This window comes from Ovis canadensis, chromosome 12, assembly GCF_042477335.2.
Source record: "Ovis canadensis isolate MfBH-ARS-UI-01 breed Bighorn chromosome 12, ARS-UI_OviCan_v2, whole genome shotgun sequence".
NCBI classification, from domain to species: domain Eukaryota; kingdom Metazoa; phylum Chordata; class Mammalia; order Artiodactyla; family Bovidae; genus Ovis; species Ovis canadensis.
The window spans coordinates 22,830,499-22,848,231 of record NC_091256.1 but is presented as its reverse complement, the minus strand read 5'-3'; positions in this window follow the sequence as shown (position 1 = coordinate 22,848,231).

The following is a 17,733-nucleotide window of genomic DNA, read 5'->3' as shown; positions in this document are numbered from 1 at the left end:
TGTATTATTAAGACCTTACATTTTAAGCCTTCATTTCCACATGCATCATCTTTTTAAAAAAGTCCTCAGACCTTTAAATTAGGTAGATGGCCTCATTTATAGTCACTTTCATACAAATAAGGAAATTGAGTCTGAGTGGCTTGCCAAATTGTCAACCAATAAATGCTAGAGTCGGACTAGAAACCAGACCCCACCACCGTGCTTTCTCCGTAAGTCCTTGGGAGCCACTGAAGTAACTTGTGCACAGGCTCTTGTAATGGGATTCCAGGCTGCAATGTCCAACTTGATTTATCTTTTGGGCAGAAGATTTAAATAAACAGGACAGAAATTTCAAGTCTGGCAGCAGTCCTTAAGGATACACTGGAGAGAAGAGATGCTCAGGAATACTGAGATGTGGAAAACCAAGATAAGAACCAAAGAGATGAAACCGAATAAAATGTATTTGTAAAGCTGTGCCTTTAAGATTATAAATATCCACTTCATAAGTTCAGGTTGCATAAAAACTGGATTAATAGTTCATAAGAAATCTACAACTTAATTAACCACAAGATTAATGAAAGTTTAGTGTTAGGTAGCTGCTAAAAACAAATGTCCTATTTGGCTGTGTGATCTGAAAATGAGTGTCCAGAACAAGAAAGGCAGGACTCTGCATGCTTTTTATACCACCGGGAAGCGCCTCCAGCTCCAGGTGCTAAACTCTAAAAATGACACTCTTCATAAACTGGACAAGTATAAACTGAACCGGGACAACTAGGATGACAGTGAAGGACCGAAGAAAACCATGGGAGTTTTACGAGGAAACCTGAAATCGAACAGGAGAAAAGGAACAGATTTCCAAGAGCAAGAAACAAGGCGGGATGAGGGCCAGTGTGAGACTGCAGAGTTTGGCCAAATGTAGACTATTTTCTCCCAGGTAAGAGTCATCTGTAAAATACTAAGTCTGAGGTTCCAGATGTACAAGTGACAGCTAGGGGTCTAATATGTTGGAGCTAATTGTCAGTTTGCATACAGGGTTTTGAGATCTTTGAAAAATTTAGTTTATAATTTTATATACACACATAGATTTATACACATAAAGTTATAAACTTTTGACAAATTTAGAACAAAAGGAGGTTATAAATTATGGCATTTAAGAGTAGAGAAACATTTTTATAGCTCATTCAGTCCCCAAATATTGTATTATATTTCTTCCCCTTCAATTCATCCAGAGACAATCACATGACATTAGATCTATTCTACAAATATTGTGAAAGATGGCTATACATATTGATAGTAATTTATGAGTCACCATTGTCATTATTTGTAAACTAATAAGGGACTTCCCCAGTGGCTCAGCAGTAAAGAATCCATCTAAAATGCAAGAGCCTTGCAGGAGATGTAGGTTTGATCCCTGGGTCAGGGAGACCCCCTGGTGAATGGCTTGGCAACCCACTCTAGTATTCTTGCCTAGAAAATCCCATGGACGGAGGAGCCTGGTGGGTTGTAGTCCGTGGGGTCACAAAAGAGTCACACATGACTGAATGACTAAACAGTAACAAAATTAATAAAATAATTTACAGAGACAGGGATTTTCAGTTACCTTTTATTTCTTTTATGGGTCTTATAAATGCAGTTGTCACTTTCTAAATAACTTATTAAATTATTAAATATGCAGTAATGCAATATCAAACATTCATCATTCAAAGTTTCTTTTTTCTCATATGTATATGTGCTTTAAGGAACAAGCGGTCATGCCATTGGACTTTTTCTTTACTTTTTTTGAGAATAAAACATTTTTCTTAATTTCTGTTTAGTGCTGTTTCTCAAAAAAAATTATAAAACAGAAAAATTCATAAAAATCACTAAATTTTAACTTAAATCACCTGACATTTTTCCAAAAAGAACCACTTGTAGATCCTTTTGTTCATATAGTTTTTTTAGCTTGTTCTCTACATGTTTGTCTAATTTAATGTTTATGTGATTTATCACATCTTGAACTGTGAACAATCTATGTAACAAATGCCTTTGTATTAGTCATCAGTTTACGTACATGATAAAAATCAAACCTATTATTTACTACACTGTCAATTAGAGACTCTTTCTAGCTACCAATTCTGCATTTAGAAATAAAGTGATATCACTCTGAAACATCTAGATTAGGCCTTTAGGTATTCACTGAAGTATGTCCAAATTAGATTTAAAGTATATCTAGTTATGTTCTTATTCTCTTCAAATTACTAATACGAGTAGTACATAAATTGTATTTTTAACCACACATCTCTTTCCTCAATCAAAAATCCAAAACATATTTAAACACTAAGCACAAAACCCATATAAATTTCTTTTCCATACCTAACAGAAACACAAAAAGTAGAATTTGCTGAAAGTTTTCAATGAGCTTATGAGCTATTCAATGAAATAAGATATTTGTGAAGCTATAATTAAAAGTATGACCAAAATTTTACAATGACAGCTAAATGAGTAGTGATAACTAATATAAAAACTATCTTGACACAATTATCTTATGCTTTATCAGATCTTATATCACTGACTACTCCTTTAGGTCAAATGAACTCAAAGAAGATGCAGTATGTAAACTGTAGATCTTTATGTTTGACCAGTTAATAATGGTTCATCATTTATAGGAAGTGCCTCTTGATATATGAGCAGTACCAGTTTCTATAAGATTTCATTGCTTAAACACTTTATAATCAAGTAAGAAGCCCGTTGAAACATGAGAAAGAATTCTTCCATTGGCTTTAAACAATTGTGGTCAGTTGTTCTTTTTTTAAATGGTCACATTCTGTTCTAGTCTTATTTATATTTAGGGAGATTTTTCTTTTACTGCATCTCTTCAAAGATTAATTTTATTTATTTTGTTTCATTTGCCAATGACACATCATTTAAAGAAGGGTTAGACTCAGCTATTCTAAAACAGGGATGACTTCTCTTGTTAGACAATGTCCAACCGAAACAAAGCAATTAATATTTGTGTATCAAATCTGGAGCTTCCCAGGTGGCTCAGTGGTAAAGAACCCGCTGGCCAAAGCAGCAGATACAGAAGACGTGGATTTGATCTCTGGGTTGAGAAGATCCCCTGGAGGAGGAATTGGCAACCCACTCCAATATTCTTGCCTGGAAAAATCCCATGGACAGAGGAGCCTGGCGGGCTACAGTCCATAAGGTCACAAAGAGTCAGACATGACTGAACACAAGCATGCATCAAATTTTGACATTTGGAAGATTTTCAAAAAAAGAAATATCCTCCTGTGTCAAGATTTCTTTTAATGTGATAAATAATATTGCTAGAGAAAGAAATGGATAGATTTTTGAGCATCAACAAAATGACCAACATAGTTTAACAATGATGAGAGTTGTTTCCATGCCTCAGCTTCTCAACTCTTTTCATTTATTATCAGAGTTATGTGTTTGAACTTGTCTTCTGATTATCACCCACTAATATAGATTACAAGTCTTGGCTCACTGTTTTATAAAGCATCCTATAATTCAAATGCCATAATAGCAGTTAAGCAGCAAGGACATAAACCAGGTTATTTTCTTTTAGAAGTCTTAAATTCACTTCTTATAAATGGTGATATTCCTTACCAATAAATATGCACAAATAATTTTTAGAATATGTTCCCTCTAGTCAACAGCTCGTGTAAAAGTAAAGTATATACCAGAAATTAGAGAAGGTAATAAAAAAATCTTCAACCTGTAGAATCGATTAGCTGTCTTCTGAAGACCAACCCAGAAGGAACTCACTCTATGATGTGGTTAATTATGAGCAAACCACCTAGAAAGTAATCAATCAAAAGTAGTACAGTCTAAAGCATAGACATTGTAATCAGCTCAGTTCAGTTCAGTTCAGGCGCTCAGTCATGTCTGACTCTTTGAGACCCCATGAATAGACTATGGCAAAACATTAAAATAAGAGAGTGAAACAGTAGTTAGTGCAAATCCAAAGTACTGATCACAGGACAGTTTTAGGAAATTTAGAGCTGAAAAACTATAAATGGTTTATAGTCTTGGTTTAAGATCTCAGATAATGATTTCAGACTAACCAGAAAGGGAAAGCTCTTCGTGGGATCATAGCTTGATGGAAGCCATCTTTAAAGTATTCAGTTTCTTTTGTGATTCCCTATTTACCAAATCCCTAAGCAATAATTTTTCTTGAGTAAAAATTTCCAGGAAGAGAGTATCTTGGGCAGAATTTGCTTTTGTAAATCAATACTTTAGTGAATTCATTAAGTACGAATCAATTAAGAGCTTCTGAGACCTAAAACCCAGACTGGAAACAAAAACATACCAATTTGTGACCCTTGAGCCAGACTGCCAATCCCCCTACTGTTGCCAATTCATTGCTAAATGTGGACCATTTATAAACATTTATAAACATCACAAATAGTGTCCACATAAGCAGAATCTCTAAGACTGTAATGTGATATCCATATAAGTAGACCTGAAGACTTTTAATTCTTAACATTAAAGACCCAGCTACATAGAAAGGTGAATGAACTTAAAAACTTCAAAAGTCCTACTTATGTGAAAAAATACGTAAAATTATGAACTCTTAGGAGAATAAATAAAATATTGATCACATTCCATGTGTGAGGCATATAAAAATAAACATCATTCCTGTTCTCAGAGCACTCACAGTCAATTTGGAAAAATAAGATCTATGAATAAGTAAAAAAGACTAACAAAGCCAGGCATGACACCAAGGTGAAGGAGAAATCTGTGTAGATTAGGGATGAATAAACGAAGAAAAAGGCATGATTTGAGCAGGACGTAAAGGAAAGGAGTGGGAAATAAGTAAGGAAAGATATTTACCAGAGTAGGCAGAAGGACACACAAAGCACATTCAGGGAGAGTATGTCCACATGTGGGACTTTAGCAGAGAGTTTAGCTAAGATTGAGTGGGAGATAAATTAAGGAAGTAGAGTAGGATCAGCTTTTTAAAAGCCATCAAATATAAAGATTTACCAGCCTTTACAACTGCGTTTGAGGACAGGAACTGTATCTTACTCATTCTAGTAGTTTCCTGTAGCCTAACCTCTGCCTTTTACAGAGTAGGTACTATGTGTGCGTATTGGCTTCTGTTGGAAATATAAAACAATTAAAGTCTTCTAATACTGACACAATGTGAAAAGACAATTCATAAAAATATTTATGTAGCTAAAGAGAATACTGATTGGAGGGAGACAACTTATGAATTAGGAAAGTCAAATCTACTTTATATTTGCTTTAGTAGAAGCTAAGCACCTCTTATGGGCTTAGTTTTTAAAGGCAAGATTATAGTTAAAGTCAGCACTCAAAAGATGCTCTCATATTAATTAACCTACCACATGACTATGGGAATGCTAGTTGTACAAAACAAATGTTATAATTATGATGTTTGTAATTATTATCAGCAGCATCGTTTAAGCTGCTGCCAAATATTTCTACCAGATTTAGAAAATGTTAGGGCATATATCTACTAACTTTCCCTGGTAAAATTTCCCTGGGAGGGGAAAAGTAAAAATACTTTCATATTTTCTGTGTATAATTAAAAATTTTAAATTATTACAATATGATACATCATAAAATACTGTAGCCATTTTAAACATGGTTTTGATCGGAATTTAGGCTTAATCTCACATGCAAGTCATGTGGAAAACTGAGGCAAACAAGTGAATTTGGTTCCGGATATCTAGTTCATGAAAAAGAGAAAGTACACAAAAAGGAAGAAATATCTGAAGCTAAAGTGGGTTTTATTGTGGCTGGTTTTTTTAAATAGTCAATTATACAAATACATTTCAAATATAGCTTGGCTTTAGAATAAAATCACTTGGGAGGTTTTCTATTTTACAGTTTTCTGTTTCTAGGAAAGACACCACGTCCTTTAAGAGGTGTCCTAATCATTATGTCAACACAACTGAGCTTCACATGGAAACCAAATTGCACTTGGACCCAAACCCAGAAGGAGATGAAACAACCTACACTGTGCACCTGGGAGGAGAAGCCAAAGGCACATGCATGGCCTTTGAATCACAGGTAGACCTGCTTAAAAACAAGACTGTCCTCTTCACCACGTTTTTAAATAGTCATTAGTAGGTGACTGGGAGGAGCTAAGAAAGAGTCTGGAGAGATAAGAGCCAGGTAATGAGTCATCCTACAAGGATTTGTATCCATTGTCATGCACACGAAGAATGATTCAAAGTTGAACAAGAGCCTTTCAAAAATAAACTTGGACTCAATGCGCATGTGCGAGCTAAGTCACTTCAGTTGTATCTGACTCTTTGCGACCCTATGGACTGCAGCCCACCAGGTTCCTCTGTCCATGGGATTCTCTAGGCAAGAATACTGGAGTGGGTTGCCATGTTCTCCAAGGGTCTTCCCAACCCACGTCTCTTATGTCTCCTGCATTGGCAGGCAGATTCTTTAATGAAGAATTTTTGCAGTTTCTTCAATGTAATCCCTTTCAAAATGTCAATGGCATTTTTCACTAGAACTACAACAGGTAATTTTTAAATGTGTATGAAAACACAAAAGACCTGAAATAACCAAAACAATATAAAGAAAGAACAGAGCTGGAGGAGTCACACTCCCTGACTTCACATTACACTACAAAGCTACAGCCATCAAAACAGTTATAGTACTGGCACAAAGCGTACACATATGTCAATGGAACAGAATATAGACTCCAGAAATCAACCTATATAAATCATTCCAGAAAACTGAGCCATTGTAATTTCATCAGGTTACTATAAATAAGGAAAAAGTTTCACTTAGAACAACCTAGAAGTCATTAGACCTCTCAAATATTTACTAAAAATTTATTGATTTGTCAAATATATTCAATGCCTATTATTCTAACTCTAGGGAGTGAACAGGAAGATAAAGTCCCTTCTCTCATGGAATTTAAATACTAGTAAGAAAAGAGACAATAATCAAATATGTCAAATGCCAGGGGGTGACAGGTATCAGTGCAGAAAAATAAACAGAGTAAAGGTGATCGTGATGGTGACTGAGGAGGGTGGATACAATTTTCTATTGCAAGCTTAGGGAAAGGTCTCAAAAAGCGAGACAGGGCGACGGTGAGGGAAGGAACCATCCAGTTATATCTGGGAGAATAGTGACTCGATAGGGGAACGGTAAATGTCGATCCCCCAAGACAGGGTGTTCTTGGCCTGTTACATGCACAGCAAGTCACCTGGTGTGGCTGCCATGGGGATGGCAGGGAAAGAGGGACAGAGTGGATGACAAAGGTGCTGGGGGTCCAGAGGGAGGTCAGAAAGATTATATAGTAGCTTCCAGGCCACAGGAGGTATTTGAGCATTTCCTTTCAATGGAAAGCTGTTTGATGATTTTGAAGAGAGGAATGCCACTTTGAAAGGATCATTGTGGCAGCTGTGTGACGAGGAGATGGGGTGGGTGGAGGTAAGGGTGCTGAAGAGGCAGCACTATAATCATCAAAGTGAGCGCTGACCCCAGCTTGGAGTAAGGAGAGAGCAGTTGACATGGAAAGAAGTAGGAGTATTCATGATACACTTTCCAATAGACCCATAGCCTTTGTCTATGGCCTGACTAGGGTGTATAGAAGAGCCAAAGATGAACAATGTTTTTAGTCTGAACGGCTGAAAGGATGGAGTTGCCATACCTGGGAGAATTCAGGAGGAGGTACCATGGGGGAGTGAGAGGAGGGTGTATTAAGAGTATAGTTTCAATAGGTGAAAGGAATTAAGGAGTACAAACTAGCTGTTATAAAATAAACAAGTCACAAAGATGTAATACACAGCACAAGGGATAGTTATAATAACTCTGTATGTTGTATAGTCCATAAAAATATCAAATCACAGGACTTTTCTGGTTGGTCCAATGGTGAAGACTTCAGGCTTCATCTGCAGGGGCACAGGTTTGATCTCTGGTCAGGGAACTCAGATCCCACATGCTGCGTGGTACGGCCAAAAAAAGAGAAAAAAAAATCAATCACTATGTTGTAGCCCCTAAACTAACATAATAGTGTTAGTCAACCATACTTCAGTAAATTACCAAAGAAAAAGTACAGTTTGAATGTTACATGTGAAATGCCTATTAAACACCTGTATGGAAAAATTGAGGTGCTGATTGTATGTATGGAGTTCTAGACAGAGGTCAGAGTTGAAAATAGAAACTCAGGATCATCAGCTTTTGCATGCTATTTAAAGGCATGGGGTTAGATGAGGCTACCTGGGGAGTGACTACAGAGAAAGAAGGTGAGCTTCTGATACTGAAACAAAATCTAGAGTTTGGAAACAAGAAGACTAGAGAAAAGTGGGCTAGTCAAACAGCAGAATAAACAAGAACAAATGGCATCTTAGAAGCCAAGTGAAGACTGTGTTTCCAAAAAAGAAAAGGGCAGGTGTCAGTGCTGCTGATTGGCCCAGAGAGTTCTGAACCAAGAATGTGACATCCGACTGGAAAATGTGGAAGTCGTTCACCACCTTGACAAAGGTGGAGAGTGAATGATAATTGCTATGGGTGAAAAAGAATTAGAGGGGAAGAATGAGAGACAGTGTGGACAACTGCTTTAAGGGCTTACCTGTAAAAAGCAGAAGAGAAATGGTAGCTATAGGAAAACAGGGAGATGTAAGGAAGGAGTTGCTTAATGAATTGAAAGGAGTTGAAATGAATTGCTTCAGCATGTTTGTTTCTTGGTGAGGAGCAAGTAAAGATGGGGGAAAGAGAAAGAGGGACAATCATAGGAACCATGTCCATTGTAGCCTGGGAGAGTTGGAGCCCAACAACGAAAGACTGTGACTGGTTTACATGAGAGCCCTTGAATGCAGTTCTTAGTTCTGTCAATTGATCACATTAGCAGCCTGTTTGAGGACTGATGATAAAGTTGTACTGAGCACTTACAATATATCAGGCACTGTTTCAATCACTTGACCTATTTTCTGTCTCATGCTCAAACCGACTCGGAATCAAACTGAGCCCACAATTCATTCATTTAATGAATCATTGAACAAATACTGAGTAAGAACCCACTGTGTTCCAAGCACTATATTAGCTGTTGAGGAGTAAAAAGTGAACAGTGAATTATCAGGTAAGAGTTGTGGAATATTCATGATGGACCAGGCTTTTTGCCTATAAGCTCTATCTTTATGATATCACTTACTTCTGATACCAACCCTGGGAGACTAGTATTACTGTTCAAGTTCTACAGATTAGAAAACTGAGGTATAGGGAAGTTAAATAATATCTAGGTGAAAACATCAACAACTAAAACTCAGATTGTGTGATTCCACTCTGATACCTGCATGTTCCCTCTCTATCCTTTACATCTATGTTGCCGAGACAGAAAAAACTTAAGTTTAAAAAAATTTTAATGAGAAAAGAATTGCAATATGCTAAGAACAAGGAAATGACTGGGTGCCAAACCAGAGAATGATGGAGTAATAGAATGGGGGAAGTTAATAAAAAAAAAAAAAAAGAGTTGGCAGGGAAAGCTACTTACTAAGGAGAATAATATTTCAACTGAGACCTAAGAGATAAAAAATATACTGAACAGGGGTGGGAAGAAACTTCCATGTCAAGGAAAGAGTAGAAAATACAAAGGCCCTGAGGCAAAAAAATAAAAAACCACTGTGTGTGCTCAAGGGCAAAGAAGAAAAGGAAAGATATAAGCATCTGAATGCAGAATTCCAAAGAATAGCAAGGAAATAAAAAAGCCTTCCTCCAGTGATCAATGCAAAGAAATAGAGGAAAACAATAGAATGGGAAAGACTAGAAATCTCTTCAAGAAAATTAAAGATTCCAAGGGAACATTTCATGCAAAGGTGGGCTCTATAAAGGACAGAAATGGTATGGGCCTAACAGAAGCAGAAGATATTAAGAAGAGGTGGCAAGAATACACAAAAGAACTATACAAAAAAGATCTTCATGACCCAGATAACCATGATGGTGTGATCACTCACCTTGAACCAGAAATTCTGAAATGCGATGTCAGGTGGGCCTTAGGAAGCATCACTAGGAACAAAGCTAGTGGAAGTGATGGACTTCCAGTTGAGCTATTTCAAATCCTAAAAGATGATGGTGTGAAAGTGCTGCACTCTGCATGCCAGCAAATTTGGAAAACTCAGCAGTAGCCACAGGACTGGAAAAGGTCAGTTTTCATTCCAATCCCAAAGAAAGTCAATGCCAAAGAATGTGCAACTTACTGCACAATTGCACTCATCTCACACACTAGCAAAGTAATGCTCAAAATTCTCCAAGCCAGGCTTCAGCAATATGTGAACCGTGAACTTCCAGATGTTCAAGCTGTATTTGAGGCAAGAAAAGGCAGAGGAATCAGAGATTAAGTTGCCAACATCCGCTGGATTATTGAAAAAGCAAGAGAATTCCAGAAAAACATCTACTTTTGCTTTATTGACTATGCCAAAGCCTTTGACTGTGTGGATCACAACAAACTGTGGAAAATTCTTCAAGAATTGGGAATACCAGACCACCTGACCTGCCTCCTGAGAAATCTGTATGCAGGTCAAGAAGCAACAGTTAGAATTGGACACAGAACAACAGACTGGTTCCAAATCAGGAAAGGAGTACGTCAAGGCTGTATATTGTCACCTTGTTTATTTAACTTATATGCAGAGTACATCACGCAAAATACCAAACTAGATGAAGCTCAAGCTGGAATCAAGATTGCCAGGAGAAATACCAATAACCTCAGATATGCAGATGACACCACGCTTATGGCAGAAATTGAAGAACTAAAAAGCCTCTTGATGAAAGTAAAAGAGGAGAGTGAAAATGTTGGCTTAAAACTCAACATTCAGAAAACTATGATCATGGCATCCAGTCCCATCACTTCATGGCAAATAGATGGGGAAACAAGGGAAATAGGGAGAGACTTTTTTTGGGGATTCCAAAACCACTGCAGATGGTGACTGCAGCCATGAAACTGAAAGATGCTTGCTCCTTGGAAGAAAAGCTATGACCAACCTAGACAGCATATTAAAAAGCAGAGACATTACTTTACCAACAAAGGTCCATCTAGTCAAAGCTATGGTTTCTCCAGTAGTCATGTATGGATGTGAGAGTTGGACTATAAAGAAAGTTGAGCACCAAAAAATTGATTGGAGAAGACTCTTGAGAGTCCCTTGGACTGCAAGGAGATCCAACCAGTTCACCCTAAAGGAGATCAGTCCTGGGTGTTGATTGGAAGGACTGATGCTGAAGCTGAAACTCCAATACTTTGGCCACCTGATGCGAAGAACTGACTCACTGGAAAAGACCCTGATGCTGGGAAAGATTGAAGGTGGGAGGAGAAGGGGACAACAGAGAATGAGATGGTTGGATGGCATCACTGACATGATGGACATGAGTTTGAGTAAGCTCTGGGAGTTGGTGATGTACAGGAAAGCCTGGTGTGCTACAGTCCATGGGGTCGCAAAGAGTCAGACATGACTGAGTGACTGAAGTGACTAAGTGACTGACGGTGCTCAAGGGAGCATAAAGGAAGAACACAAGAATGACTTAAGATAAATTAACGAACTAGGGAGGGCTCTGATTATGCAGGGTCTTGAAGACCCAGAAAAGAGTAGTTTAGATTGCATTTTAAGTTTAATGAGCAATCACTGAAACTTTTTCAGTGGGAGAGGTCACACCAGATTTATATTTAAGGCTAACTCTTGAGCAATGTATCAGATGGACTAGAAATATTGGTGGGGATGGTCAGGGTGCAACAGTGGAAAGAGGTAGACCAGTTGGCAAGTTGTGAAGCGGTGGCCCAGAAGATAGACAAATGTGATGAATGGACAAGGAAAGAAGCAGCAGGATCTGAAAAACATTTTGGAGATGGTATTTATAGGATTTGGTGATGAAAGGGATACAAGGGATGAGAGTAAAGGTGGATGACTCCTGGGTTTTAAACTTGACCAACTAGATAAACCATGAATTCATTTATTGAGATGGGAAAATTTTATGGTCTGGGGCAACAGACAGATTTAGGAAGAAATAAGAATCCTCTTTTGGAAAAATTTTATTAGAAATATCAGAAAACTGAATGTTGGGATCTAGTGAAGAGTTCTAGGCTGCAGACATAAACTGGGGACTCGATGGTGTAAAGACAGTATTGAAGTTATGGGCATGGATGAGATTATGCAGGAGGAGAAGGGTGAGGTGAAGAAAGAAGGCAAGGGAAGAGGAAAGGATCCAAGAAAAGCCCCAAGATCTTCAACCCATTACATCTGGATAAGGAATGAGAAACTGGCAAAAAAAAAAAAAAAAAAGTGAGGGCTGAGAAAACTCCAGTTTGGTTAGAAAATGTGGTTCCAAGGAAGCCAGAAGAGAGGTTCATCGAGAGAAATGGACTAGTCAGTTATCCCAAATGCTGGTGAGAACTGAGAAAAATAAGGATAGAGAAACATCTGTTGAGTTTGGCTCCATGGAATTTACTGGCAAATGTGGCAAAAGTTCTTTAGGAGGGACGGTAGCATCTGGATGGGCTGGGGGTTGAAGAGGACATCACAGGTGAGGAGAGGAAGAAGGAAGTATGAGATAACAACAGGGAGCCAAGAAATGGGGCTTTTCAACATGAGAGTGTCAAAAGGTCAGCTGAGGGATCCTGAAGAACCTTCACAGTTTATTTGAGCAAAATATCGATTCAAATCAGGCAGCACCAAACCAGAAGTGGTTAGGAGCCCTCCATGGACAAGAGCAGAGGGAAAGACTTCTACAGAGAAGAGGAGGAAATACAGCAAGGGCGTTGCTTGATTGGCTTAACTTAAGCCTCTGCTTTATGTAGAAAATGTGGTTGGCTGTTTGTGACTGGGTGTCCTTGGGTTTGGATTTCTTACCCTTCAGAGGCTGTGGCCCTGGTGTGCCTTCTTAGGCTGTTAAGGTGGTAAAGCCACCACGGTCTCATGGCCTCCTTGTTTAATTAATACATTTAACAAGAGATATGAAAGCCCATTAGTCCGCTGATTGAAATGATCCGGCAGAGAGGACTATGATGTATCGAAGACAACATTGAAAGGACAATACTGTGTGAATTCCTAAAGGAGGTGAGAGAAAAATGAGTCCATAATGCAAGTGAAAACAGTAAGTATCACTGTAAGAGAGATACCACCTCTTCCTTACAAGGGGAAGAAGCAGAAAACAGATGTCAATACAGGTTGGTTTGTAGATTTGACAAAAGGAAGGAGGATACAGAAATTTGCTGATTAAACACAAAATCAAAGTCTGAACCCAGGTCTCCATAGAGACACGTGGCGTGGCCATGGACACAGAGCCTTTAGAAAGCAACTTCCAGGGACTGAACAGGGTCTCTGCCCAGCCTTGGGAATCACTATTTTCCCAGAGCAAAAATGGTCCTAACTTGGCCCCTGCCTTGTGAGGAACGTCCTGCCTGTAACTTCCTCCTAACAGGGTCAGGGCTCAGAGGCTTTAGCCCAGGAAGGAGGTAACTTTCCTGATCCTGGGGAAGCGAACATGCCCCAACATGAGAGGGAGTGGAGCCCGCTGCACTCCGTCCCTTCTTCTTGGCCATTTCACGTGTTAAATTTAAGATCTACATATTGAGCATCTCTAGGTTTTCGACTTCACATCAGCGACTGTTGCACGTATCAAACTGGGAAACTCAGAGAACAATTGCTCCAAAATACCGGTTATTACAGCACCCTTTTCCCTCCCCAGGCCCCCTCCACCATCCTCTCCCCTGCTTTCCGTACCATTATCTTGACTGGTCCTCCCCATTTCTGCCAAGACAACATCAAAGCTTTTCTCTCCTCCTTGTTCTCCTTCCTTGTCTTTGCTACCCACATTTGCTAATGCTTGTCTAATCGGGCAACAACATTCTTCCTGGCACGATTCACAGGTTGAGTCCCAGGTCCTTCAAGATGACATTTGACAGAGGCCAGATTTTGTTTTCCTGAATGGTTTCTATCACAGTCACAGAAAAGCCTTCAGTTGAAAAATTCAACTGCTCAAGCTCATATGTTTGAAAATCCACATCAACGTGGTTTCCCTCCCTCCAGGCAATTTGAGGACTGGCTTTTTTGCTCCTGGATTTTACACCCAACGGTTACTCTCAGCACTCCTGGCTGCTCCTTGCCTATTATCTTTCATTTCTCGTTTTGTTCACAATTCCACCCACTCCTCATCGTTCTCCTTGGTAATCCTGTCAAGAAATCAATTTGCTCCTTCCTCTGCTATTAAATAAAGTGGCTTACCCAGCAATTCTTCCCTTTTATGGAAGAGAAATGAGGGTAGAAATAAGCTCTCCTCTGCTGGTCCCGAACATAGCATGACTAGGTTTCTAACACAGGTACCATGTCATTTTAGATATTTTACAGAGACCTAGCACTTAAATCAAGCCTCATTAAAATGGAAATATTCATTAGAATTCAAGAGGGCTTGCTGAATTGTACATTACTTGTTCCCTGAAAGCATTTACTTTTAGGGTAATGTGAGAGTCTGTCTTTAAATACTTTCACCTCTTTCTGATCTCTTCTGAAATCACTGTAGATGAGTGAGATAATGTACTCACTGCAAAAAAGAATATTTAAGAATAAGCCTCAATTTGTGGGCATGTAAAAGTAAAATGTGAATATGAAGAAAAAAGGAAGCTTTTTTAAAGAGAGGCATTCATTTCTATTTTATTTCTATTTCCCAACATTCAAGCAATTTTATACAGTTCTACATTGGTCTATATGTGGGTACATATTTTAAAATGTTATACCATTATAAGTGAACACCAAAGATATAAAGAAGTTTGGCTTCAATAACTTACACTTGAAGGAGTTTAGGTTCAGGACTATATATTGTTGATGTTATGTAAAAGAAAAATAACCAGCAGATGTTATATTTAACGGATGTCATCACTCATAAATAAGCACTCCTAGTGTCTAACTAAAAAAAAATCTGTATTAAAATAAGCAATATTTGACATGGGCATAATAAACATATGGGATTCCCCAATGGCTTAGCAGCAAAACAATCCGCCTGCAATGCAGGAGGCACAGGAGCCTCAAATTCAATTCTGGTTCGGGAAGATCCCCTGGAGGAGGAAATGGCAACCCACTCCAGTATTCTTGCCAGGGAAATCCCACGGACAGAGGAGCCTGGCCGGCTCCAGTCTAAGAGGTTGCTAAAGAGTCTGAAATGACTGAGCAGCTGAGCATGATGATAATAAATGCTGCTGTAGGAGAAGCCTTGCATTTACCCAGAACTAGACCAGGGACAAGGGGACCAGGAAGTTAAAAAAAAAAAAAAAAAAGATTTCAGACCTGTAGGGCATTCTGGATCTTAGATGCTAAAGCAGCCTAATCAGGGCTGTGGCTGTTGTGTATTTAGTCCACCTGTGGGAAGGGATGGTATTGTCAGCATTTGGAAATTATATCCTAAAATGTAGAATTAGGGATTTTCCTCTGAAAAAAGAGTTATACTGTGAAGTTAATACATAGAGGTGGGAGTTCTTCCTCAAGGTAGCGGTGGTCCTCCTACACAATGACCTGCAAGTAGGAGGCTGCAGATTTTCATCTAATTATGTGAACAAGGTGTAGCTCTGCTGGAACACTAAGTGCTGTAAACTGTGGCACTGATACCAGTGTTTATATGTCTAAGAAGAGAACAGGAAGAAAACAGAAGGTATAGGTCCGGAGATCTCATACGTCCTGTCATGCTGTGACTCCAGAGGGTCCAAGGTACCCCAGGAGTTGGGCCCCCAGTAGCCAGCTGTCTATATAGAACATTGATTCAAACTAGTGATTGCTTTGAAATTTACATTTTTATATAATTTCTTTTATATTAGTATTTCCTCTCTCTCTTTCTCAGATTTTTTCCCTGCATTATTTGCTTGTAAGTTGCAGATATAATGCCCCCATTAAAAAGCCCCAGAGTCACCATTTTCTCCCATGAAAGCAAGCTGAGATTTAACTGCCCTTTCAACTTTTTCTCAGGAATGTGATCTTTAAACAGACCATCTGAAATATCCTGATCAGCACTAGTGAGGTGACCTTCGTAACAGGATCCCTGCTGTTCCCTGGCCCCCCCAGAAGAGGATTGCCTGTCCCCAAACAATTATTTCCCTCTGCCAGTACCCTCTTTGCCCCTCTTTCTGCCTATAAAAGCCTCCCATTTTTTACCACTCCTCGGAGCCCTCTTCTAGCTGCTAGATGGGATGCTGTCCGACTCATGAATCACTTAAAGCCAATGAGATATCCAAATTTACTCAGCTAGATTTTGTTTTTTTAACATCTCTTTATTCCTGAATACTTCAGTGTATATATCTTATCGAGCTATGGTACAATTATCTAAACAAGGGAATTAACTTTGGCTCAATACTATGGCCCCTATTTGGATTTCACCAGTTATCCCAGTAATGTCCTTTCTAGCAACAATACTGTAAGATGAAGCATTGATTCAGTTGTCACATGAGCCTCTCACCTGAAAGTCTTCCTCAGTCCTTATGACAGTGACATTTGGACAGTGGACATCACTTATTTCATGGAATGGCCCCCAGTATGGGTTTCTCTGCTGCTTCCTTACGAGTAGGTTAACAGTATACATTTCTGGAGGAACATCACAGAGTGATGCTCTTTTCTTCTTGGTGTTCAGCGATCATATCAGGAGGCACTGATGTCAGCTTGCCCTACTCTATGGACATTAACTTTAAACACTGCGTAAAGGTGTGTTTTGCCAGGTTTCTCCACCGTAAATTGACTCTTTTTCCCTTCATGGTTGATAAATATTTGATGGGGAGCTATTACGTAAGTATCCCGTTACTACTCTAACTTTCCCACATGAGTGTTAATGGTGACTTCTGCCTATATTCATTATTATTTTCATGGTTGCCAAAGGTCATGTTCAAATTCCATCATTCTGGCATCATTTATTAGTTGGTTTACCTCCATCCCTGTGATTTTCTTTATTTATATATCAATATAAACCCATATAATAGATCATAACACAAATATAGATAATGGATTATACTTTTTGCTACCATTTGTGGGGGACACTCCGCAGAAAGAAAGAGGGAGTGGAACTCCCCTCAGCAAAGCCCAGGGATCCCGAGGAGAGGTGAGCCTGCTGTCCACCAACCCAGCCCCTCGGCGACCGAGAGACAACAACACACGACAGGGGTTCCGTCTAAGCAGTTCCGCTTTATCGCCCCGAGCTCCCGGCTTATAAAGGCAAGCAAGGGGGGGGGTTGCGAGGGACTTTCCATAGTTGCACCAATCACGTTAAAGGTCAAATCATCATGTGCCTTCATTATAATAGTCGTCTATGGTGATCACGTGCTGTCCAGTGCACGGAAATCAAGAGAGCCAATCAAAAACTTTAACATAGACCACGCCCCTCTTTCTTACGCCAGGCACCATCTTAGTTTCCAACTGCAAAGCTAACCCATCTTTTCTAAGGTTTCCCATTTAGGGCCCCACAACCATTTATTTTGATTCTCAAACGGATACTCATACTGATACTCAGGTTTATCCGCAAGCTCAACTGTTTTTTTTTTAATTCAGATTTCTGACTTTTACTGAGAAATCAATGCTTTGGAAAAAATAGGGCATTAATTCCATGGATCAGAGTAACTGAGAAAAATGTAAGCAGGCTTGCTTTCTCCAGTTTCCAGATTCTGCTCCTGGTTGACCCGACTCAGATATGTTACCTAATCTAGCATGTATGAGCCTGACTCTATTATAAGATTTCTCATTTGTTGCTGTTCAGTCGCTAAGTTGTGATCGACAATTTGTGACCCCATGGACTGCAGCATGCCAGGCTCCTCTG